General features: G+C 47.1%; 1 pseudogene; it reads left to right on the top strand.

Moving 5' to 3' along the window:
- Nucleotides 1-4733: 4733 nt before the first annotated feature.
- Nucleotides 4734-24586, top strand: part of LOC134732168 (uncharacterized) — an 89796-nt pseudogene continuing 69943 nt past the window's right edge.

Genomic DNA, 24586 nt, shown 5'->3' with positions numbered 1-24586 from the left:
CAAAATTGACAAATGGGATCTCATTAAACTAAAGAGCTTCTGCACAGCAAAAGAAACTATCATCAGAGTGAACAGGCAACCTACACAATGGGAGAAAATTTTTGCAACCTACTCATCTGACAAAGGGCTAATATCCAGAATCTACAATGAACTCAAACAAATTTACAAGAAAAAAACAACCCCATCAAAAAGTGGGCAGAGGACATGAACAGACACTTCTCAAAAGAAGACATTTATGCAGCCAAAAAACACATGAAGAAATGCTCCTCATCACTGGCCATCAGAGAAATGCAAATCAAAACCACAGTGAGATACCATCTCACACCAGTTAGAATGGCCATCATTAAAAAATCAGGAAACAACAGGTGCTGGAGAGGATGTGGAGAAATAGGAACACTTTTACACTGTTGGTGGGACTGTAAACTAATTCAACCATTGTGGAAGTCAGTGTGGCGATTCCTCAGGGATCTCGAACTAGAAATACCATTTGACCCAGCCATCCCATTACTGGGTATATACCCAAAGGACTATAAATCATGCTGCTATAAAGACACATGCACACGTATGTTTATTGCGGCACTATTCACAATAGCAAAGAGTTGGAACCAACGCAAATGTCCAACAACGATAGACTGGATTAAGAAAATGTGGCACATATACACCATGGAATACTATGCAGCCATAAAAAATGATGAGTTCGTGTCCTTTATAGGGACATGGATGAAACTGGAAAACATCATTCTCAGTAAACTATCGCAAGGACAAAAAACCAAACACCACATGTTCTCACTCATAGGTGGGAATTGAACAATGAGAACTCATGGACACAGGAAGGGGAACATCACGCTCTGGGGACTGTTGTGGGGTGGGGGGAGGGGGGAGGGACAGCATTAGGAGATACACCTAATGCTAAATGACGAGTTAATGGGTGCAGGAAATCAACATGGCACATGGATACGTATGTAACAAACCTGCACATTGTGCACATGTACCCTAAAACCCTAAAGTATAATAAAAAAAAAAGTATATCAAAAGAAAAATACCAAAAAATTTAAAAAAAAAAAAGTATCCCCTTGCAGATTCTGGGAAAAGACTGTTTAAAACCTGCTGAACCTAGAGAGAGCTTTAACTCTGTGAGATGAATACAAACATTACAAAGAAATTTTGCAGAATGCTTCTGGGTAGGTTTTCTGGGAAGATATATCCATTTTCACCAAAGGCCTCAAAGCAGTCCCAAGTCCACTTCCAGATTCTTCAAAGATAGTGTTACAAATTGCTCAATCAAAAGAAAGGTTCAACTCTGTGTGTTGAATGCCCCTATCAGAAATATGTTGTCAGAATGCTTCTGTCTAGTTTTTATATGAAGATATTTCATAATCCGCATTGGATGAAATAATCTCAAATATCCACTTGCAGATAACAGAAAAAGACTGTTTCAAACCTCTTGATCCTAGAGAAAGCTTTAACACTGTGAGATGAATAGACACATCACAATGAAATTTCGCAGAATGCTTCTGTGTAGTTTTTGTGGGAAGATATATGCTTTTTCAGCGTAGGCCTCAAAGCACACCAAATGTCCACTTGCTGATTCTTCAGAGTGTTCCCAAACTGCTCCATCAAATGAAAGGTTCAAATCTGTGTGTTGAATGCACCAATCAGAAAGAAATAGTTCAGAATGCTTCTGCCTAGTTTTTATGTGAAGATATTTCATAACCCGCATTGGATGAAATAATCTCAAATACATACTTGCAGATTCTAGAAAAAGACTGTTTCAAACCTGCTGAACGTAGAGAAAGCTTTAGCTCTGTGAGATGAGTTCACGCATCAGAAAGAAATTTCGCAGAATGCTTCTGTGTAGTTTTTGTGGGAAGATATATCCCTTTTCACCGTAGGCCTCAAAGCACTCCAAATGTCCACTTGCAGATTCTTCAAACAGAATGTTCCCAAACAGCTCAATCAAAAGAAAGATTCAGCTCTGTGTATTGAATGCATACATCAGAAAGATGTTGTTCAGAATGCTTCTGCCTAGTTTTTATATGAAGATATTTCATAACCCGCACTGGACAAAATAATCTCAAATATCCACTTGCAGATTCTAGAAAAAGACTGTTTCAAACCTCCTGATCCTAGAGAAAGCTTTAACTCTATGAGATGAATTCACACATCACAATGAAATTTCGCAGAATGCTTCTGTGTGGTTTTTGTGGGAAGATATATGCTTTCAGCGTAGGCCTCAAAGCACACCAAATGTCCACTTGCAGATTCTTCAGAGTGTTCCCAAACTGCTCCATCAAACGAAAGGTTCAAATCTGTGTGTTCAATGCACCAATCAGAAAGAAATAGTTCAGAATGCTTCTGCTTAGTTTTTATGTGAAGATATTTCATAACCCGCCTTGGATGAAATAATCTCAAATATCCACTTGCATATTCTGGAAAAGGACTGTTTCAGGCATGCTGAACCTAGAGTAAGCTTTTACTCTGTGAGATGAATACACACATCACAAAGAAATTTAGCAGAAAACTTCCTTCTAGTTTTTGTGGGAAGATATATCCTTTTTCAACATAGGCCTCAAAACATTCCAAATGTCCCATTGCAGATTCTTCTATCAGAGTGTTTCCAAACTGCTCAGTCAAAGAAAGTTCAGATCTGTGTATTGAATGCATACATCAGAAAGAAGTTGCTCAGAATGCTTCTGTCTAGGTTTCTTGTGAAGATGTTTCATAACCCGCATTGGACCACATAATCTCCAATATCTACTTGCAGATTCTAGAAAAAGACTGTTTGAAACCTGCTGAACCTAGACAAAGCTTTAACACTGTGAGATGAATACACATCACAAGAAGTTTCGCGGAATTTTTCTGTGTAGTTTTTGTGGAAAGATATAAACCTTTTCAACATAGGCCTCAAAGCTTACCAAATGTCCACTTGCAGATTCTTCAAACAGAGTGTTTCCCAACTGCTCAACCAAAAGAAAGGTTAAGCTCTGTGTTTTGAATGCATACATCTGAAAGAAGTTTTTCAGAATGCTTCTGTCTAGTTTTTATATGAAGATATTTCATAACACGCATTGGACGAAATAATCTCAAATATCCACTAGCAGATTCTGGAAAAATTCTGTTTCAAACCTGCTGAACCTAGAGAAATCTTTAACTCTGTGAGATGAATACAGACATCACAAAGAAATTTCACAGAATGCTTCTGTGTAGTTTCTGTGTGAAGATATATCCTTTTTCAACTTAGGCCTCAAAGCACTCCAGATGTCCACTTGCAGATTATTCAAACAGAGTTTTTCAAACTGCTCAATCAAAAGAAAGGTTCAGCTCTGTGTATTGAATGCATACATCGGAAAGAAGTTCAGGATGCTTCTGTCTAGATGTTAAGATAGTTCATAACCCGCACTGGAAGAAATAATCTCAAATAACTTCTTGGAGATTCTAGAAAAAGACTGTTTCAAACCTGCTGCACCTATAGAAAGATTTCTCTGTGAGATGAATACACACATTACATAGAAATTTCGCAAAATTCTTCTGTGTAGTTTTTGTGGGAACATATATCCTTTTTCACCACAGGCCTAAATGCACTCCAAATGTGCACTTGCAGATTCTTCAAACAGAGGGTTTCCAAACTTCTCAATAGAAAGAAATATTCAGCTCTGTGTATTGAATGCATACATCAGGAAGAAGTTGTTCAGGATGCTTCTGTCTAGGTTTCATGTGAAGATATTTCATAACCCGCATTGGACGAAATAATCTCTAACATCCACTTGCAGATTCTAGAAAAAGACTGTTTCAAACGTTCTGAACCTAGAGAAAACTTTAACACTGTGAGATGAGTACACATCACAAAGAAGTTTCGCAGAATGCTTCTGTGTAGTTTTTGTGGAAAGATATAAAGTTTTTCAACATAGGCCTCAAAGCACACCAAATGTCCACTTGGAGATCCTTCAAAAAGAGTGTTTCCCAACTGCTCAATCAAAAGAATGTTTAAGCTCTGTGTATTGAACGCATACATGAGAAAGAAGTTGTTCAGAATGCTTCTGTCTATTTTTTATTAATTTTTTTGCACACAAAACAATAAACATTTTCTAAAAAATACATACAAACAAAAAGATGCGTATCAAGCATATTAGGAAGGTTGCACATGGGAAGATGGGGAGTAGAAATTGGGAGTGGGAATTAAATAAAATAAATGAGAGAGGGACTTTGTATGGATCAATGATAATAACTCCATCCTCTATTCGACTACAAAGAAGGAGAAGGAAGAGGAAGAAAAAGAAAGTGGGATAAAGGATCAGAAAGGGAGGAAAATAGAAAAAATTAGAATATGACTCCAGGGTAGACCTGTTTTTTTGTTGCTGGGTTGGTTGCTTGGTTTGTCTGTTGTGTTTTTCATATGCTTCGCCATTTCGGCCAGGCTGGTCTCGAACTCCTAGCCTGAAGTGATCAAACCGCATTGGCCTCCCATATTTCCAGGACTACAGGCATGAGCCACCATGTCCAGCCCCCACATTGCTTCTGGCCTCCGTGGTAGACCTCCCATATGGGGCGGTCGGGCAGACGTGCTCCTCACTTCACAGACAGGGTGGCCGGGCAGAGGCATTCCGCACTTCTTCCCAGATGGGGAGGCCGGGCAGAGGCGCTCCTCACTTCCTAGATTGGGCAGCCGGGCAGAGGTGCTTCTCACTTCCCAGATGATGTGTGGCTGGGCAGAGGCGCTCCTCACTTAGCAGACGATGGGTGGCTGTGGACAGGCACTCCTAACGTCCCAGACGATGGATGGCCGGGCAGAGGTGCTCCCCACTTCCCAGATGATGGGTGGCCGGGCAGAGGTGCTCCCCACTTCCCAGACAGGGTGGCCAGGCAGAGGCGCTCCTCACTTCCCAGACGGGGCGACCGGGCAGAGGCGCTCCTCACTTCTCAGATGATGGGAGGCTGGGCAGAGGCGCTCCTCACTTCCCAGATGATGGGTGGCTGGGCAGATGCACTCCTCACTTCCCAGATGATGGGTGGTTGGGCAGAGGTGCCCCTCACTTCCCAGAGGATGGGTGGCTGGGCAGAGGTGCCCCTCACTTCCCAGAGGATGGGTGGCCGGGCAGAGGCGCTCCTCACTTCCTAGATGATGGGTGGCCGGGCAGAGGCGCTCCTCACTTCCCAGATGGGGAGGCTGGGCAGAGGCACTCCTCACATCCCACATGGGGAGGTCGTGAAGAGGTGCTCCTCACTTCCCAGATGGGGCAGCCGGGCAGAGGCGCTCCTCACTTCTTCCCAGATGATGGGTGGCTGGGCAGAGGTGCCCCTCACTTCCCAGATGATAGGTGGCTGGGCAGAGGCGCCCCTCACTTCCCAGATGATGGGTGGCCGGGCAGAGGCGCTCCTCACTTCCCAGATGGGGAGGCCGGGCAGAGGCACTCCTCACATCCCACATGGGGAGGTCGTGCAGAGGTGCTCCTCACTTCCCAGATGGGGCAGCCGGGCAGAGGCGCTCCTCACTTCTTCCCAGACAGGGCAGCCAGGCAGAGGTGCTCCTCACTTCTTCCCAGATGGGGCGGCCGGGCACAGGCGCTACTCACTTCCCAGACGGGGCGGCCAGGCAGAGGCGCTCCTCACTTCCCAGATGGGGCGGCCAGGCAGAGGCACTCCTCACTTCCCAGACGATGGGCGTCCGAGCAGAGGCACTCCTAACTTCCCAGATGGGGCGGCCAGGCAGAGGCGTTCCTCACTTCTTCCCAGACGGGTCAGCCGGGCAGAGGCCCTCCACATTTATCCCAGATGGGGTGGCCGGGCAGAGGCACTCCTCACTTCTCAGACTGGGCGGCCAGGCAGAGGCGCTCCTCAGTTTCCAGAAGGGGTGGCCGGGCAGAGGTTCTCCTCAGTTCGCAGGCGGGGCAGCCGGTCAGAGGCGCTCCTCACTTCCCAGACGATAGGTGGCTGGGCAGAGGCACTCCTCACATCCCAGATGATGGGTGGCTGGGCAGAGGTGCTCCTCACTTCCCAGACGGGGCGGCCGGGCAGAGGCGCTCCTCACTTCTTCCCAGACAGGGCCGCCGGGCAGAGGTGCTCCTCACTTCCCAGACGATAGGTGGCCCGGCAGAGGCGCCCCTCACTTCCCAGATGATGGGTGGCCGGGCAGTGGCGCTCCTCAATTCCCAGATGATGGGTGGCCGGGCAGAGGCGCTCCTCACTTCCCAGACGATGGGTGGCCGGGCAGAGGCGCTCCTCACTTCCCAGATGGGGCAGCTGGGCAGAGGTGTTCCTCACTTCCCAGACGATGGGTGGCTGGGCAGAGGTGCTCCTCACTTCTTCCCAGATGGGTCGGCTGGGCAGAGGCGCTCCATACTTATCCCAGACAGGGTGGCCGGGCAGAGGCGCTCCTCACTTCTTCCCAGACTGGGCGGCCGGGCAGAGGAGCTCCTCACTTCCCAGAAGGGGTGGCCGGGGAGAGGTGCTCCTCACTTTGCAGACGGGGCGGCCGGTCAGAGGCGCTCCTCACTTCCCAGACGATGGGGGGCCGGGCAGAGGCGCTCCTCACTTCTTCCCAGATGGGGCGGCCGGGCACAGGTGCTCCTCACTTCTTCCCAGATGGGGCAGCCGGGCACAGGCACTCCTCACTTCTCAGATGATGGGTGGCCGGGCAGAGGCGTTCCTCACTTACCAGACGGGGCAGCCGGGCAGAGGCGCTCCTCACTTCCTAGATGGGGCAGCCAGGCAGAGGCGCACCTCAGTTCCCAGATGATGGGTGTCCAGGCAGAGGCGCTCCTCACTTCCCAGACAGGGCGGCCGGGCAGAGGCATTCCACACTTATACCAGACGGGGTGGCCGGGCAGAGGCACTCCTCACTTCTTCCCAGACTGGGCAGCCGGGCAGAGGCGCTCCTCACTTCTTCCCAGACGGGGCGGCCGGGCAGAGGCGCTCCTCACTTCCCAGATGGGGAGGCCGGGCAGAGGCACTCCTCACATCCCACATGGGGAGGTCGTGCAGAGGTGCTCCTCACTTCCCAGATGGGGCAGCTGGGCAGAGGCACTCCTCACTTCTTCCCAGATGATGGGTGGCTGGGCAGAGGTGCCCCTCACTTCCCAGATGATCGGTGGCCGGGCAGAGGCGCTCCTCACTTCCTAGATGATGGGTGGCCGGGCAGAGGCGCTCCTCACTTCCCAGATGGGGAGGCTGGGCAGAGGCACTCCTCACATCCCACATGGGGAGGTCGTGCAGAGGTGCTCCTCACTTCCCAGACGGGGCAGCTGGGCAGAGACGCTCCTCACTTCCCAGACGGGGTAGCCAGGCAGAGGCGCTCCTCACTTCTTCCCAGACGGGGCGGCCGGGCAGAGGCGCTCCTCACTTCCCAGATGGGGAGGCTGGGCAGAGGCACTCCTCACATCCCACATGGGGAGGTCGTGCAGAGGTGCTCCTCACTTCCCAGATGGGGCAGCTGGGCAGAGGCACTCCTCACTTCTTCCCAGATGATGGGTGGCTGGGCAGAGGTGCCCCTCACTTCCCAGATGATCGGTGGCCGGGCAGAGGCGCTCCTCACTTCCTAGATGATGGGTGGCCGGGCAGAGGCGCTCCTCACTTCCCAGATGGGGAGGCTGGGCAGAGGCACTCCTCACATCCCACATGGGGAGGTCGTGCAGAGGTGCTCCTCACTTCCCAGATGGGGCAGCCGGGCAGAGGCGCTCCTCACTTCTTCCCAGACAGGGCAGCCAGGCAGAGGTGCTCCTCACTTCTTCCCAGATGGGGCGGCCGGGCACAGGCGCTACTCACTTCCCAGACGGGGCGGCCAGGCAGAGGCGCTCCTCACTTCCCAGATGGGGCGGCCAGGCAGAGGCGCTCCTCACTTCCCAGACGATGGGCGTCCGAGCAGAGGCACTCCTAACTTCCCAGATGGGGCGGCCAGGCAGAGGCGTTCCTCACTTCTTCCCAGACGGGTCAGCCGGGCAGAGGCCCTCCACATTTATCCCAGATGGGGTGGCCGGGCAGAGGCGCTCCTCACTTCTTCCCAGACAGGGCAGCCAGGCAGAGGTGCTCCTCACTTCTTCCCAGATGGGGCGGCCAGGCACAGGTGCTACTCACTTCCCAGACGGGGCGGCCAGGCAGAGGCGCTCCTCACTTCCCAGATGGGGCGGCCAGGCAGAGGGGCGGCCAGGCAGAGGCGCTCCTCACTTCCCAAATGGGGCGGCCAGGCAGAGGCGCTCCTCACTTCCCAGACGATGGGCGTCCGAGCAGAGGCACTCCTAACTTCCCAGATGGGGCGGCCAGGCAGAGGCGTTCCTCACTTCTTCCCGGACGGGTCAGCTGGGCAGAGGCCCTCCTCATTTATCCCAGATGGGGTGGCCGGGCAGAGGCGCTCCTCACTTCTTCTCAGACTGGGCGGCCAGGCAGAGGCGCTCCTCAGTTTCCAGAAGGGGTGGCCGGGCAGAGGTTCTCCTCAGTTCGCAGGCGGGGGAGCCGGTCAGAGGCGCTCCTCACTTCCCAGACGATAGGTGGCTGGGCAGAGGCGCTCCTCACATCCCAGATGATGGGTGGCTGGGCAGAGGTGCTCCTCACTTCCCAGACGGGGCGGCCAGGCAGAGGCGCTCCTCACTTCTTCCCAGACGGGGCCACCGGGCAGAGGTGCTCCTCACTTCCCAGATGATGGGTGGCCAGGCAGTGGCGCTCCTCAATTCCCAGACTATGGGTGTCCGGGCAGAGGCGCTCCTCACTTCTTCCCAGATGGGGCGGCCGGGCACAGGTGCTCCTCACTTCTTCCCAGATGGGGCAGCCGGGCACAGGCACTCCTCACTTCTCAGATGATGGGTGGCCGGGCAGAGGCGTTCCTCACTTACCAGACGGGGCAGCCGGGCAGAGGCGCTCCTCACTTCCTAGATGGGGCAGCCAGGCAGAGGCGCACCTCAGTTCCCAGATGATGGGTGTCCAGGCAGAGGCGCTCCTCACTTCCCAGACAGGGCGGCCGGGCAGAGGCATTCCACACTTATACCAGACGGGGTGGCCGGGCAGAGGCACTCCTCACTTCTTCCCAGACTGGGCAGCCGGGCAGAGGCGCTCCTCACTTCTTCCCAGACGGGGCGGCCGGGCAGAGGTGCTCCTCACTTCCCAGACGATGAGTGGCTGGGCAGTGGCACTCCTGAATCCCAGACAATGGGTGGCCGGGCAGGGGCACTCCTCACTTCCCAGATGGGGCGGCCGGGCAGAGGGGCTCCTCACTTCCCAGATGGGGCAGCTGGGCAGAGGTGCTCCTCACTTCCCAGATGATGGGTGGATGGGCAGAGGCACTCCTCACTTCTTCCCGGACGGGGTGCCTGGGCAGAGGCACTCCTCACTTCTTCCCAGACAGGGTGGCCAGGCAGAGGTGCTCCTCACTTCCCAGACGGGGCAGCCAGGCAGAGGCGTTCCTCACTTCTTCCCAGACGGGTCAGCCAGGAAGAGGTGCTCCACCTTTATCTCAGACGGGGTGGCCGGGCAGAGGTGCCCCTCACTTCGCAGGTGGGGCGGCCTGTCAGTGGTGGTCCTCACTTCCCAGAAAATGGGTGGCTGGGCAGAGGCATTCCTCATGTCCCAGATGATGGGTGGCCGGGCAGAGGCGTTCCTCACTTACCAGACGGGGCAGCCGGGCAGAGGCGCTCCTCACTTCCCAGATGATAGATGGCCGAGCAGCGGCACCCCTCACTTCCCAGAGGATGGGTGGCCAGGCAGTGGTGCTCCTCACTTCCCAGACCATGGGTGGCCGGGCCGAGGGGCCCCTCACTTCCCTGATGGGGCGGCCCGGCAGAGGCGCTCCTGACTTCCCAGATGATAGGTGGCCAGGCAGATGCGCTCCTCACTCCCCAGACGATGGGTGGCCGCGCAGAGGTGCTCCTCACTTCCCAGACGGGGCAGCTGGGCAGAGACGCTCCTCACTTCCCAGACGGGGTAGCCAGGCAGAGGCGCTCCTCACTTCTTCCCAGACAGGGCAGCCGGGCAGAGGCACTCCTCACTTCCCAGACGATAGGTGGCCAGGCAGAGGCGCTCCTCACTTCCCAGACTATGGGTGTCCGGGCAGAGGCGCTCCTCACTTCCGAGACGATGGGTGGCTGGGCAGAGGTGTTCCTCACTTCCCAGACTGGGCGGCCCGACAGAGGTGCTCCTCACTTCCCAGACGGGGTGGCCGGGCAGAGGCTCTCCTCACTTCCCAGACGATGGGTGGCCAGGCAGAGGCACTCCTCACTTCCCAGATGGGGCGGCCAGGCAGAGGCGCTCCTCACTTCCCAGACAGGGAGGCCGGCAGAGGCACTCGTCACTTCTTCCCAGAAGGGGCGGCCGGGCAGAGGTTCTCCTCACTTCCCAGACGATTGGTGGCCGGGCAGAGGCACTCCACAGTTCCCAGAAGACGGGTGGCCAGGCAGAGGCCCTCCTCACTTCTTCCCAGATGGGTCGGCCGGGCAGAGGCACTCCTCACTTATCCCAGATGGGGTGGCCGGGCGGAGGCGCTCCTCACTTCTTCCCAGATGCGGCGGCCAGGCAGAGGCGCTCCTCACTTCCCAGAAGGGGTGGCCGGGCAGAGGCGCTCCTCACTTCCCAGATGATGGGTGGCTGGGCAGAGGCGTTCCTTACTTCCCAGACGATGGGGGGCCGGGCAGAGGTGCTCCTCACTTCCCAGACAGGGCAGCCGGGCATAGGCACTCCTGACTTCCCAGACAATGGGTGGCCAGGCAGAGGTGTTCCTCACTTCTTCCCAGAGAGGGCGGCCGGGCAGTGGTGCTCCTCACTTCCCAGACGATGGGTGGCCGGGCCGAGGGGTCCCTCACTTCCCAGATGGGGTGGCCCGGCAGAGGCGCTCCTCACTTCCCAGATGGGGTGGCCCGGCAGAGGCGCTCCTCACTTCCCAGATGATAGGTGGCCGGGCAGATGCGCTCTTCACTCCCCAGACGATGGGTGGCCGTGCAGAGGTGCTCCTCACTTCCCAGACGGTGCAGCTGGGCAGAGACGCTCCTCACTTCCCAGACGGGGTAGCCGGGCAGAGGCGCTCCTCACTTCTTCCCAGACAGGGAAGCCGGGCAGAGGCACTCCTCACTTCCCAGACGATACGTGGCCAGGCAGAGGCGCTCCTCACCCAGACGATGGGTGGCCGGGCAGAGGCGCTCCTCACTTCCCAGACTGGGCGGCCCGACAGAGGTGCTCCTCACTTCCCAGATGATGGGTGGCCAGGCAGAGGCGGTCCTCACTTCCCAGATGGGGTGGCCGGGCAGAGGCGCTCCTCACTTCCCAGACGGGGAGGGCGGCAGAGGCACTCCTCACTTCTTCCCAGATGGGGCAGCCGGGCAGAGGTGCTCCTCACTTCCCAGATGATTGGTGTCCGGGCAGAGGTGCTCCTCACTTCCCAGACGATGGGTGGCTGGGCAGAGGTGCTCCACAGTTCCCAGAAGACGGGTGGCCAGGCAGAGGCCCTCCTCACTTCTTCCCAGATGGGTCGGCTGGGCAGAGGCACTCCTCACTTATCCCAGATGGGGTGGCCGGGCAGAGGTGCTCCTCACTTCTTCCCAGATGCGGCGGCCAAGCAGAGGTGCTCCTCACTTCCCAGAAGGGGTGGCCGGGCAGAGGCGCTCCTCACTTCACAGGCAGGGTGGCAGGGCAGAGGCACTCCTCACTTCCCAGATGATGGGTGGCTGGGCAGAGGTGTTCCTCACTTCCGAGACAACGGGGGTCCAGGCAGAGGCGCTCCTCACTTCCCAGACGGGGCAGCCGGGCATAGGCGCTCCTGACTTCCCACATGGGGTGGCAAGGCAGAGGCGCTTCTCACTTCCCGGACGATGGGTTCCCAGGCAGAGGCGCTCCTCAGTTCCCAGATGATGGGCTGCCGGGCAGAGGTGCTCCTCACTTCCCAGACGGGGAGGCCTGCCAGAGACCCTCCTCACTTCCCAGACAGGGTGGCCGGGTAGAGACGCTCCTCACTTCCCAGTCGATTGGTGGCCGGGCAGAGGCGCTCCGCAGTTCCCAGAAGATGGGTGGCCGGGCAGAGGTGCTCCTCACTTCCCAGATGATGGGTGTCTGGGCAGAGGTGCTCCTCACTTCCCAGATGGGGCAGCAGGGCAGAGGCACTCCTCACTTATCCCAGATGGGGTGGCCAGGCAGAGGCGCTCCTCACTTCTTCCCAGAAGAGGCGGCAGGGCAGAGGCGCTCCTCACTTCCCAGAAGGGGTGGCCGGGCAGAGGTGCTCTTCACTTCGCAGGCGGGATGGCTGGTCAGATGCACTCCTCACTTCCCAGACGATGGGGGGCCAGGCAGAGGTGCTCCTCACTTCCCAGACGGGACGGCTGGGCATAGGCGCTCCTCACTTCCCAGATGGGGCGGTGCGGCAGAGGCGCTCACTTCCCGGACGATGGGTGGCCGGGCAGAGGCGCTCCTCACTTCCCAGATGATGGGTGGCTGGGCAGAGGGGCTCCTCACTTCCCAGAAGGGACTGCCGGGCTGAGAAGCTCCCCACCTCCCAGGCGGGGCGGCAGCCGGGCAGGGGCTGCAATCCCAGCACCCTGGGAGGCCAAGGCAGGCGGCTTTTAGGCGGAGGCTGCAGTGAGCCAAGACTACACTACTGCACTCCAGCCCGGGAAACACTGAGAACCGAGTGAGCGAGACTCCGTCTGCAGTCCCAGCATCTCAGGAGGCCAAGGCGGGCAGAGCAGTCGGGATCAGGAGCTGTAGACCAGCCTGGTCAACCCGGCGAAACGGCGCCTCCAGCCAAAGGAGTAAAAGCAGGCAGCGGTGGTGGTGTGGGCCGGCAATCCCAGACAGCCCACAGGCTGGGGCAGGAGAATCACGGGAGCCAGAGGCAGGGAGTCTGCAGCGAGCTGACTAGATTTCAGCCTGGGCCATAGAGGGAAGAAAAGAAACAAAAAGAAAAGAAGGAAGGAAGGAAGGAAGGAAGGAAGGCGCTTCTGTCTAGTTTTTATATGAAGATATTTCATAACCTGCATGGGACGAAATAATCCCAAATATCCACTAATAGATTCTGGAAAAATTCTGTTTCAAACCTGCTGAACCCACAGAAAGCTTTAACGCTGTGAGATGAATACACACATCACAAACAAATTTCGCAGAATGCTTCTGTGAAGTTTTTGTGGGAAGATATATCCTTTTTCAACATAGGCCTCAAAAAATTCCAAATGTCCACTTGTAGATTCTTCAAACAGAGTGTTTCCAAACTGCTCAATCAAAAGAAAGTTTCACCTCTGTGTATTGAATGCATACATCAGAAAGTAGTTTTTCAGAATGCTTCTGTCTAGTTTTTTTTTTTTTTTTTTTTTTGAGACGGAGTCTTGCTCTGTCGCCCAGGCTGGAGTGCAGTGGCGCAATCTCAGCTCACTGCAAGCTCCGCCTCCCGGGTTCACGCCATTCTCCTGCCTCAGCCTCTCCGTGTAGCTGGGACTACAGGCGCCCGCCACCACGCCCGGCTAATTTTTTGTATTTTTAGTAGAGACGGGGTTTCACCGTGGTCTCGATCTCCTGACCTCGTGATCCGCCCGCCTCGGCCTCCCAAAGTGCTGGGATTACAAGTGTGAGCCACCGCGCCCGGCCGCTTCTGTCTAGTTTTTATATGAAGATATTTCAAACTGGAATTGGACAAAATAATCTCAAATATCCACTTACAGATTCTAGGAAAAGACTGTTTCAAACCTGCCGAACCTAGAGAAAGCTTCAACTCTGTGAGATGAATACACACATCTCAAACAAATTCCGCAGAATGCTTCTGTGTAGTTTTTGTGGGAAGATATATCCTTTTTTGCTGTAGGCCTCAAAGCACTCAAAATGTCCACTTTCAGATTCTTCAAACAGAGTGTTCCCAAACTGCTCAATCAAAAGAAAGTTTCAGCTCTGTGTATTGAATGCATACCTCAGAAAGAAGTTGTGCAGAATGCTTCTGTCTTGTTTTTATTTGAAGATATATCATAACCAGCATTGGATGAAATAATCTCAAATATCCAACTGCAGATTCTAGAAAAAGACTGTTTCAAACCTGCTGAACCTAGAGAAAGCTTTAACTCTGAGAAATGAACACACATTACAAAGAAATTTCGCAGAATTCGTCTGTGTAGTTTTTGTGGAAAGATATATCCTTTTTCACCCTAGGCCAAAAAGCACTCCAAATGTCCACTTGCAGATGCTTCAAACAGAGTGTTTCCAAACTGCTATATCCAAAGAAATGTTCAGCTCTGTATATTGAATGCATACATCAGAAAGAAGTTGTTGTTCAGAATGCTTCTGTCTAGGTTTCATGTGAAGATAACTCATAACCCACATTGAAAGAAATAATCTCAAATGTCCACATGCAGATTATGGAAAAAGACTGTTTCAAACCTGCTCATCCTAGAGAAAGCTTTAAATCTGTGAGATGAATATACACATCACAAAGAAATTTCACATAATGCTTCTGTGTAGTTTTTCTGGGAAGATATATCCTTTTTCACCATAGGCCTCAAAGCACCCTAAAGTCCACTTGTAGATTCTTCAAACAAAGTGTTTCCAAAGTGCTCAATCAAAAGAGAGTTTCAGGTCTGTGTATGGAGTGCATACATCAGAAAGAAGTTGTTCAGAATGCTTCTGTCTAGGTTTTATGTGAAGATATTTCATAACCCGCATTGGATGAAATAATTTCAAATATCCACTTGCAGATTCTGGACAAAGTCTGTTTGAAACCTGCTGAACCTAGAGAAAGATTTAACTCTGTGAGATGAACACATGCGTCACAAAGAAATTTTGTGGAATGCTTCTGTGTAGTTTTTGTGGGAAGATATATCCTTTTTAAACATAGGCCTCAAGCACTCCAAATGTCCACTTGCAGATTTTTCAAACAGAGTGTTTCCAAACTGCTCAATAAAAAGAAAGTCTCAGCTCTTTGTATGGAATGCATACATCAGAAAGAAGTTGTTCAGAAGGCTTCGGTCTAGTTTTTATATGAAGATACTTCGTAAACTGCATTGGACGAAATAATCTCAAATATCCACTTGCAGATTCTAGAAAAAGACTCTTTGAAACCTGCTGAACCAAGAGAAAGCTTTATCTCTGTGAGATGAATACACACTTCACAAAGAAATTTCGCAGAATGCTTCTGTGTTAGTTTTTGTGGGAATAAATTCCCTTTTTCACTGTAGGCCTCAAAGCACACAAAACGTCGACGTGCAGATTCTTCAAACAGAGTGTTTCCAAACTGTTCAATCAAAACAAAGTTTCAATTCTGTGTATGGAATGCATACATGAGAAAGAAGTTGTTCAGAATGCTTCTGTCTATGTTTTACGTGAAGATATTTCATAACTCACATTGGACGAAATAATCTCAAATATCCACTTGCAGATTCTAGAAAAAGACTGTTTCACACCGGCTGAACCTAGAGAAAGCATTAACACTCTGAGACGATTAAACACAATACAAAAAAATTTCGCAGAATACTTCTATGTTGTTTTTGTGGGAAGATATATCCTTTTTCACCCTAGGCCTCAAAGCACTCCAAATGTCCACTTGCAGATCCTTCAAATACTGTGTTACTAAACTGCTCAATCAAAAGAAAGTTTCAACGCTGGGTGTTGAATGCACCGATCAGAAAGAAGTTGTTCAGATTGCTTCTGCCTAGTTTTTATGTGAAGGTATTTCATTACCCGCATTGGATGAAATAATCTCAAATTTCCACTTGCAGATTCTGGAAAAAGACGGTTTCAAACCTGCTGAACCTAGAGAAAGCTTTAACTCCGTGAGATGAATACACACATCACAAAGAAATTTTGCAGAATGCTTCTGTGTTGCTTTTCTGGGAAGATATATCCTTTTTCAACATAGGCTTCAAAGCAGTCCTAATGTCCACTTGCAGATCCTTCAAACAGAGCGTTGCCAAACTGCTCAATCAAAAGAAAGTTTCAGCTCTGTGTATTGAATGCATATGTCAGAAAGAAGTTGTTCAGAATGCTTCTGTCTAGTTTTTATGTGAAGATATTTCATAACCCGCATTGGACGAAATAATCTCATATATACACTTGCAGATTCTGGAAAAAGACTTTTTCAGGCATGCTGAACCTAGAGGAAGCTTTATCTCTGTGAGATGAATACACACATCACAAAGAATTTTCGCAGAACACTTCTGTGTAGCTTTTGTGGGAAGATATATACTTTTTCAACATAGGCCTCAAAGCAATCCAAATGTCCACTTGCAGATTCTTCAAAGAGAGTGTTTCAAAACTGCTGAATCAAAAGAAAGATTCAACTCTGTGTGGAAAATGCACCGATCAGAAAGAAGTTGTTCAGAATGCTTCTGTCTAGTTTTTGTGTGAGGATATTTCATAACCCGCATTGGACGAAATAATCTCAAATATCCACTTGCAGATTCTTGAAAAAGACTTCTCAAACCTGCAGATCCTTGAGAAAGCTTTAACTCTGTGAGATGAATACATGCATCACAAAGTACTTTTGCAGAATGCTTCAGTGTAGTTTTTGTGGGAAGATATACCCTTTTTGACCATAGGCCTCAAAGCACTCCAAATGTCCACTTGCAGATTCTTCAGAGTGTTCCCAAACTGCTGAATCAAAAAAAAATTAGCTCTCTCTACTGAATGCATACATCAGAAAGAAGTTGTTCAGGACGCTTCTGTCTACTTTTTATATGGAGATATTTCGTAACCCACATTGGATGAAATAATGTCAAATATACACGTGCAGATTGTAGAAAAAGACTGTTTCTAACCTGATGAACCTACAGAAAGCTTTAGCTCTGTGAGATGAATACACACATCACAAAGAAATTTCGCAGAATACTTCTGTGTAGTATTTCTGGGAAGATGTATCCATTTTCACCATAGGCCTCAAAGCATTCCAAAGTCCACTTGCAGATACTTCAAAGACAGTGTTACAAAACTGCTCAATCAAAAGAAAGCTCAAATCTGTGTTGCGAATGCACTGATTAGAAAGAGGTTTTTCAGAATGCTTCTATCTAGTTTTAATAAGAAGATATTTGATAACCCACATTGGATGAAATAATCTCAAATATCCACTGGCAGATTCTAGAAAAAGACTATTTCAAACCTGCTGATCCTAGAGAAAGATTTAATTCTGTGAGATGAATACACACCTCACAAATAACATTTGCAGAATGCTTCTGTGTAGTTTTCTTGGGAAGATATAACCTTTTTCACCATAGGCCTCAAAGCTCTCCAAATGTCCACTTGCAGATTCTTCAAACAGAGTGTTCCCAAACTGCTCAATCCAAAGAAAGATTCTGCTCTGTGTATTGAATGCATACATCAGAAAGAAGTTACTCAGAATGCTTCTGTCTAGTTTCTATATGAAGAAATTTCATAACCCGCTTTGGACAAAATAATCTCAACTATCCACCTGCAGATTCTAGAAAAAGACCTTTCAAACCTCCTGATCCTACAGAAAGCTCTAACTCTGTGAGATGAATACACATATCACAATGAAATGTCTCAGAATGCTTCTGTGTAGTTTTGGGGAAGCTATATCCCTTTTCACCTGAGGCCTCAAAGCACTCCAAATATCCACTTGCAGATTCTTCGAACAGAGTGTTTCCAAACTGCACAATCAAAAGAAATGTTCAAATCTGTGTGTTGAATGTGCCGATCAGAAAGAAGTTGTTCAGAATGCTTCTGTCTAGTTTTTATATGAGGAAATTTCATAACCCACAATTGACGAAATAATCTCAAATATACACTTGTAGATTCTAGAAAAAGACTGTTTCAAACCTCCTGAACCTAGAGAAAGCTTTAACTCTATGAGATGAATATGCACATCCCAAAAAGTTTCGCAGAATGCTTCTGTGTAGTTTTTCTGGGAAGATATATCCATTTTCACCATAGGCCTCAAAGCCCTCCAAAGTTCACTTGCAGATTCTTCAAAGATAGTGTTACAAAACTGCTCAATCAAGAGAAAGGTTAAACGGTGTGTGTTGAATGCACCGATCAGAAAGAAGTTGTTCAGAATGCTTCCTTCTAGTTTTAATGTGAAGATATTTCTTAACCCGCATTGAAAGAAATAGTCTCAAATATCCACTTGCAGATTAGAATCTGAAAAAGTTTGAAAAAGACTGTTTCAAACATGCTGAAGTAAGAGAAAGCTTTCACTGTGAGATGAATACACACATCCCAAGAAGTTTCGCAGAAAGCTTCTGTGTAGTTTTTGTGGGAAGATATATAGTTTTTCACCATAGGCCTGAAAGCACTCCAAATGTCCACCTGTAGATTCTTCATAGAGAGTGTTACAAAACTGTTCAATCAAAAGAAATTTCAACTCCGTGTTGTATGCACCAATCAGAAAGAAGTTGTTAAGAATTCTTCTGTCTCTTTTATATGTGAAGATATTTCGTTATCCGCATTGGATGAAATAATCTCAAATATCCACTTACACATTCTAAAAAAAGACTGTTTCAGGCATGCTGAACCTAGATTAAGCTTTAAGTCTGTGAGATGAATACACACATCACAAAGAAATTTCACAGAATGCTTCTGTGTAGCTTTTGTGGGAAGATACATCCTTTTTTACCACAGGCCTCAAAGCACTCCAAATGTCCACTTGCAGATTCTTCCAAGAGAGTGTTACAAAACTGCTCAATCAAAAGAAAGGTTCAACTCTGTGTGTTGGGTGCACTGATGAGAAAGAAGTTGTTCAGAATGCTTCTGTCTAGTTTTTAAGTGAAGATATTTCATAACCCGCATTGGATGAAATAATCTCAAATATCCTATTGCAGAATCTGGAAAAAGTCTGTTTCAAACCAGCTGAAGCTAGAGAAAGCTTTCCCTCTGTGAGATAAATACACACATCACAAAGAAATTTCACAGAATTCTTCTGTGTAGGTTTTGTTTGGAGATATATCCTTTTTCACCAGAGGCCTCAAAGCACTCCAAGTGTCCACTTGCAGATTCTTCAAAGAGAGAGTTACAAAATTGATCAATCAAAAGAAATGTTCAACTGTGTGTGTTGAATGCTTACATCAGAAAGAAGTTGTTCAGAATGCTACTGTCTAGTTTTTTTTCTTTTTAAGTTTTTTGAGATGGATTCTCACTCTGTCACCCAGGTTGGATTTCTCTGGCGCAATCTCGGCTGACTGCAAGCTCTGCCTCCCAGGTTCACGCCATTCTCCTGCCTCAGCCTCTCTGAGTAGCTGGGAATACAGGCACCTGCCACCACGCCCGGCTAATTTTTTGTATTTGTAATAGAGACGGGGTTTCTCCGTGGTCTCGATCACCTGAACTCGGCCTCCCAAAGTGCTGGGAATACAAGCGTGAGCCACCACGCCCAGCCACTTCTGTCTAGTTTTTATGTGAAGATATTACATAATGCTCACTGGATGAAATAATCCCAAATATCTACATGCAGATTCTAGGAAAAGTCTGTTTCAAACCTCCTGAACCTAGAGAAAACTTTAACTCTGTGAGACAAATACACACAACATTAAGAAATTTCGAAGAATACTTATGTGTAGTTTTTGTGGGAAGATATATCCTTTTTCACTGTAGGCCTCAAAGCACTCCAAATATCCACTTGCAGATTCTTCAAAGAGAGTGTTACAAAGCTGCTCAATCAAAGGAAATGTTCAGCTTTGTGTACTGAATGCATACATCAAAAAGAAGTTGTTCAGAATGCTTCTGTCTAGTTTTTATGTGAAGATACTTCATAACCCACATTGGACGAAAGAATCTCAAATATCCACTTGCAGATTCTAGAAAAACTGTTTCAAATCTGTTGAACCCAGAGAAAGCTTTAACTCTGTGAGATGAATACACACACCAAAATGAAATTTCACGGAATGCTTCTGTGTAGTTTTTGTTTGAAGATATATCCTTTTTCACCATAGGCCTCAAAGCACTCCAAACGTCCACTTGCAGATTCTTCAGAGTGTTTCCAAACTGCTCAATCAAAAGAAATGTTGAAAGAAGTTGTTCAGAATGCTTCTGTCTCGTTTTTATGTGAAGATATTTCACAACCCACATTGGATGAAATAATCTCAAATATCCACTTGCAGATTCTAGAAAAAGTCTATTTCAAACCAGCTGAACCTAGAGAAAGCTTTTACCCTGTGAGATGAATACACACATCACAAAGAAATTTCGCAGAATACTTCTGTGTAGTTTTTGTGGGAAGATATATCCTTTTTCACCGTAGGCCTCAAAGCCCTCCAAATGTCCACTTGCAGATTCTTCAAACAGAGTGTTTCCAAACTGCTCAATCAAAAGAAAGGTTCAACGCTGTGTGTTCAATGCACCGATGAGAAAGAAGCTGTTCAGAATGCTTCTGTCTAGTTTTTAAGTGAAGATACGTCATAACCCACATCGGGCAAAATAATCTCAAATATCCATTTGGAGAATCTGGAAAAAGACTGTGTCAAACCTGCTGAACCTAGAGAAAGCTTTAACTCTCTGAGATGAATACACAAAACACAAAGAAATTTCGCAGAATGCTACTGTGTAGCTTTTGTGGGAAGATATATCCTTTTTCAACATAGGCCTAAAAGCACTCCAAATGTCCACTTTCAGATTCTTTAAACAGAGTGTTTCCAAACTGCTGAATCAAAAGAAAGTTTCAGCTCTGTGCATTGCATGCATACATTGGAAAGAAGTTGTTCACAACGCTTCTGTCTACTTTTTATGTGAAGATATTTCGTAACCCGCATTGCACGAAATTATCTCAAATATCCACTTGCAGATTCTGGAAAAGGACAGTTTCAAACCTGCTGAAACTAGAGAAAGCTTTCACTCGGTGAGATGAATACACCCATCGCTAAGAAATTTCTCAGAATGCGTCTGTGTAGTTTTTGTGGGAAGATATATCCTTTTTCACCATAGGCCTCAAAGCACTCCAAATTTCCACTTGCAGATTCTTCCAAGAGAGTGTAACAAAACTGCTCCATCAAAAGAAAGGTTCAACTCTGTGTGTTCAATACACTGGTGAGAAAGAAGCTGTTCAGAACACTTCTGTCTAGTTTTTAAGTGAAGATACTTCATAACCCGCATAGGACGAAATAATCTCAAATATCAAATTGCAGAATCTGGAAAAAGACTGTTTCAAACCTGCTGAACCTAGAGAAAGCTTTCACTCTTTGAGATGAATACACACATCAGAAAGAAATTTCACAGAATGCTTATGTGTAGTTTTTGTGGGAAGATATATCCTTTTTCACCATAGGCCTGAAAGCACTCCAAATATCCACTTGCAGATTCTTCAGAGTGTTTCCATACTGCTCAATCAAAAGAATGATTAAACTCTGTGTATTTAATGCATACGTCAGAATGAAGTTGTTCAGAATGCTTCTGTCTAGTTTTTATGTGAAGATATTTCATAACCCTCATTGGACGAAATAATCCCGAATATCCACTTGCAGATTCCAGAAAAAGACTGCATCAAACCTGCTGAACCTAGAGAAAGCTTTAACTCTGTGAGATGAATACACACATCACAAAGAAATTTCGCAGGATGCTTCTGTGTAGTTTTAATAGGAAGATACTTCCTTTTTCACAACAGGCTTCCAAGCACTGAAATATCCATTTGCAGATATTTCAAACTGAGTGTTTCAAAACTTCTCAATCAAAAGAAAAGTTCAACTCCATATGTTCGAAGCCCGGGTCAGAAAGAAGTTGTTCGGAATGTTTCTGTCTAGTTTTTATGTGAAGATAATTCCTTTATGCGCATTGGACGAAATAATCTCAAATATCCACTTGCAGATTCCCCAAAAAGACTGTTGCAAAACTGTTCAATAAAAAGACAGATTCAACTCTGTGAGATGAATGCACACATCAAAAAGAAATTTCACCGAATGCTTCTATGTAGTTTTTATGGGAATATATTTTCTTTTTCACCATAGGCTTCAGAGCCCTCCAAATGTCCAAATACAGATTCTTCAGAGTGTTTCAAAACAACTCAATCAAAGAAAAGGTTCAAGTCCGTTGGTTGAATGCACGGATCGGAAAGAAGTTGCTCAGAATGCTTCTGTGTAGTTTTTATGTGAAGATATTTCATTACCCGCATTGGATGAAATAATCTCAAATATCCACTAGCAGATTCTACAAAAAGACTGTTTCCAACCTGTTCAACCAAAAGAAAGATTCAACCCTGTGAGATGAATAGAAACATTACAAAGTCACTTTGCTGTATGCTACTGTGTAATTTTTATATGAAGATATTTCCTTTTTACCGTAGGCTTCAAACACTCCAAATGTCCAAATGGAGATTCTTCAAATAGAGTGTTTCAAAACTGCTCAATCAAAAGAAAGTTTCAACTCCGTGTGTTGAAGGCACGGATCAGAAAGAAGTTGTTCAGAATACTTCTGTCTTGTTTTTATGTGAAGATATTTCCTTTACCCGCATTGGACGAAATAATCTAACGTAGCCACCTGTCAATTCTACAAAAACACTGTTTCAAACCTATTCAACCAAAAGAAAGATTCTGCTCTGTGGGATGAATACACACATCACAAGGAAATTTCGCAGAATGCTTTTGTGTAGTTTTTAGGTGAAGATATCTCCTTTTTTACCATTGGCCTCAAAGCACTCCAAATGTCCACACGACAATTCTTTAAACAGAGTGTTTCAAAACTGCTAAATCAAAAGAAAGGTTCAATTCTGTGTTGTGAATGCAGGGATCAGAAAGCAGTTGTTCAGATTGCTTCTGTCTAGTTTTTAGGTAATGATATTTCTTTACCAGCATTGTACGAAATAAACTCAAATATCCAATAGCAGATCCTACAAATAGACTGTTTCAAACCTGTTCAACCAAAGCTTGAACCTTGTGAGATGAAGGCACACATCAAAAAGAAATTTCGCAGAATGCTTCTGTGTAGTTTGTATAGGAAGATATTTACTTTTTCACCATAGGCATGAAAGCATTCCAAATGTCCCAATGCAGATCAAACAGAGTGTTTCAAAACTACTCAATCAAAAGAAACGTTCAACTCAGTGTGTTGAATGCACAGATCAGAAAGAAGTTGTTCAGAATGCTTCTGTCTAGTTTTTATGTGAAGATATTTCATAACCCGCATTGGATGAAATAATCTCAAATATCCACTTGCAGATTCCAGAGAAAGACTGTTTCAAAGCTGCTGAACTTAGAGAAGCTTTAACTCTGGGAGATGAATACACACATCAGAAAGAAATTTCGCAGAATGTTTCTGTGTAGTCTTTGTGGGAAGATATATCCTTTTTCACCATTGGCCTCAAAGCCCTCCAAATGTCCACTTGCAGATTCTTCAAACAGAGTGTTTTCAAACTGCTCAATCAAAAGAAAGTTTCATCTCTGTGTATTGAATGCACAGATCAGAGAGAAGTTGTTCAGAATGCTTCTGTCTAGTTTTTATGTGAAGATATTTCCTTACCCGCATTGGATGAGATATTCTCAAATATCCACTTGCAGATTCTACAAAAAGACTTTTTCCAACCTGTTCAACAACAAGAGAGCTTTAGCTCTGTGAAATGAATGCACACATCAAAATTAAATTTCACAGAATGCTTTTGTGTAGTTTTTTGTGAAGATATCTCCTTTTTCACCATAGGCCTCAAAGCACTCCAAATGTCCACTTGCAGATCCTTTAAACAGAGTGTTTCAAAACTGCTAAATCAAAAGAAAGGTTCAATTCCGTGTTGTGAATGCACGGATCAGAAAGTAGTTTTTCAGAATGCTTTGGTCTAGTTTTTATGTGAAGATATTTCTTTACCATCATTGGACGAAATAATCTCAAATATCCACTTGCAGATTCTACAAAAAGACTGTTTCCAACCTGTTAAACAACAAGAGAGCTTCAACTCTGTGAAATGAATGCACACATCAAAAAGAAATTAAGCAGAATGATTCTGTGTTGTTTTTATTGGAAGATATCCCCTTTTTCACCCTAGGCTTCAAAGCACTACAAATATCCACTTTCACATCCCTTAAACAGCGTGTTTCAAAACTGCCCAATCAAAAGAAATGTTCAACTCCATGTTTTGAATTCACAGATCAGAAAGTAGTTTTTCAGAATGCTTCCATCTAGTTTTTATGTGAAGATATTTCTTTACCCGCATTTGATGAAATTATCTCAAATATCCTATTGCAGATTCTACAAAAAGACTGCTTCCAACCTGTTCAAACAATAGAAAGCTTCAACTCTGTGAGATGAATGCACACATCAAAAAGACATTTAGCAGAATGCTTCTGTGTAGATTTTATAGGAAGATATTTCCTTTTTCACCGTAGGCTTCAAAGCACTCCAAATGTCCAAATGCGGATTCTTCAAACGGTGTTTCAAAACTGCTCAATCAAAGAAAGGATCAACTCCGTTGGTTGTATGCATGGATCAGAAAGGAGTTGCGCAGATACTTCTGTCTAGTTTTTATGTGAAGATATTTCTTTACCTGCATTGGACGAAATAATCTAAAGTAGCCAACTGCCAACTCTACAAAAACACTGTTTCAAACCTGTTCAACCAAAAGAAAGATTCAACTCTGTTAGATGAATACACACATCACAAAGAAATTTCGCAGAATTCTTTTCTGTAGTTTTTGTGGGAAGATATATCCTTTTCCACCATAGGCCTCAAAGCACTCCAAATGTTCACTTGCAGATCCTTTAAACAGAGTGTTTCAAAACTGCTCAAT

The sequence above is a fragment of the Symphalangus syndactylus genome, chromosome 13 (genome assembly GCF_028878055.3).
Source record: "Symphalangus syndactylus isolate Jambi chromosome 13, NHGRI_mSymSyn1-v2.1_pri, whole genome shotgun sequence".
NCBI classification, from domain to species: Eukaryota; Metazoa; Chordata; class Mammalia; order Primates; family Hylobatidae; genus Symphalangus; species Symphalangus syndactylus.
Note: the sequence above shows the minus strand (reverse complement) of the source record. Positions and strands in the feature narration are given on the sequence as shown.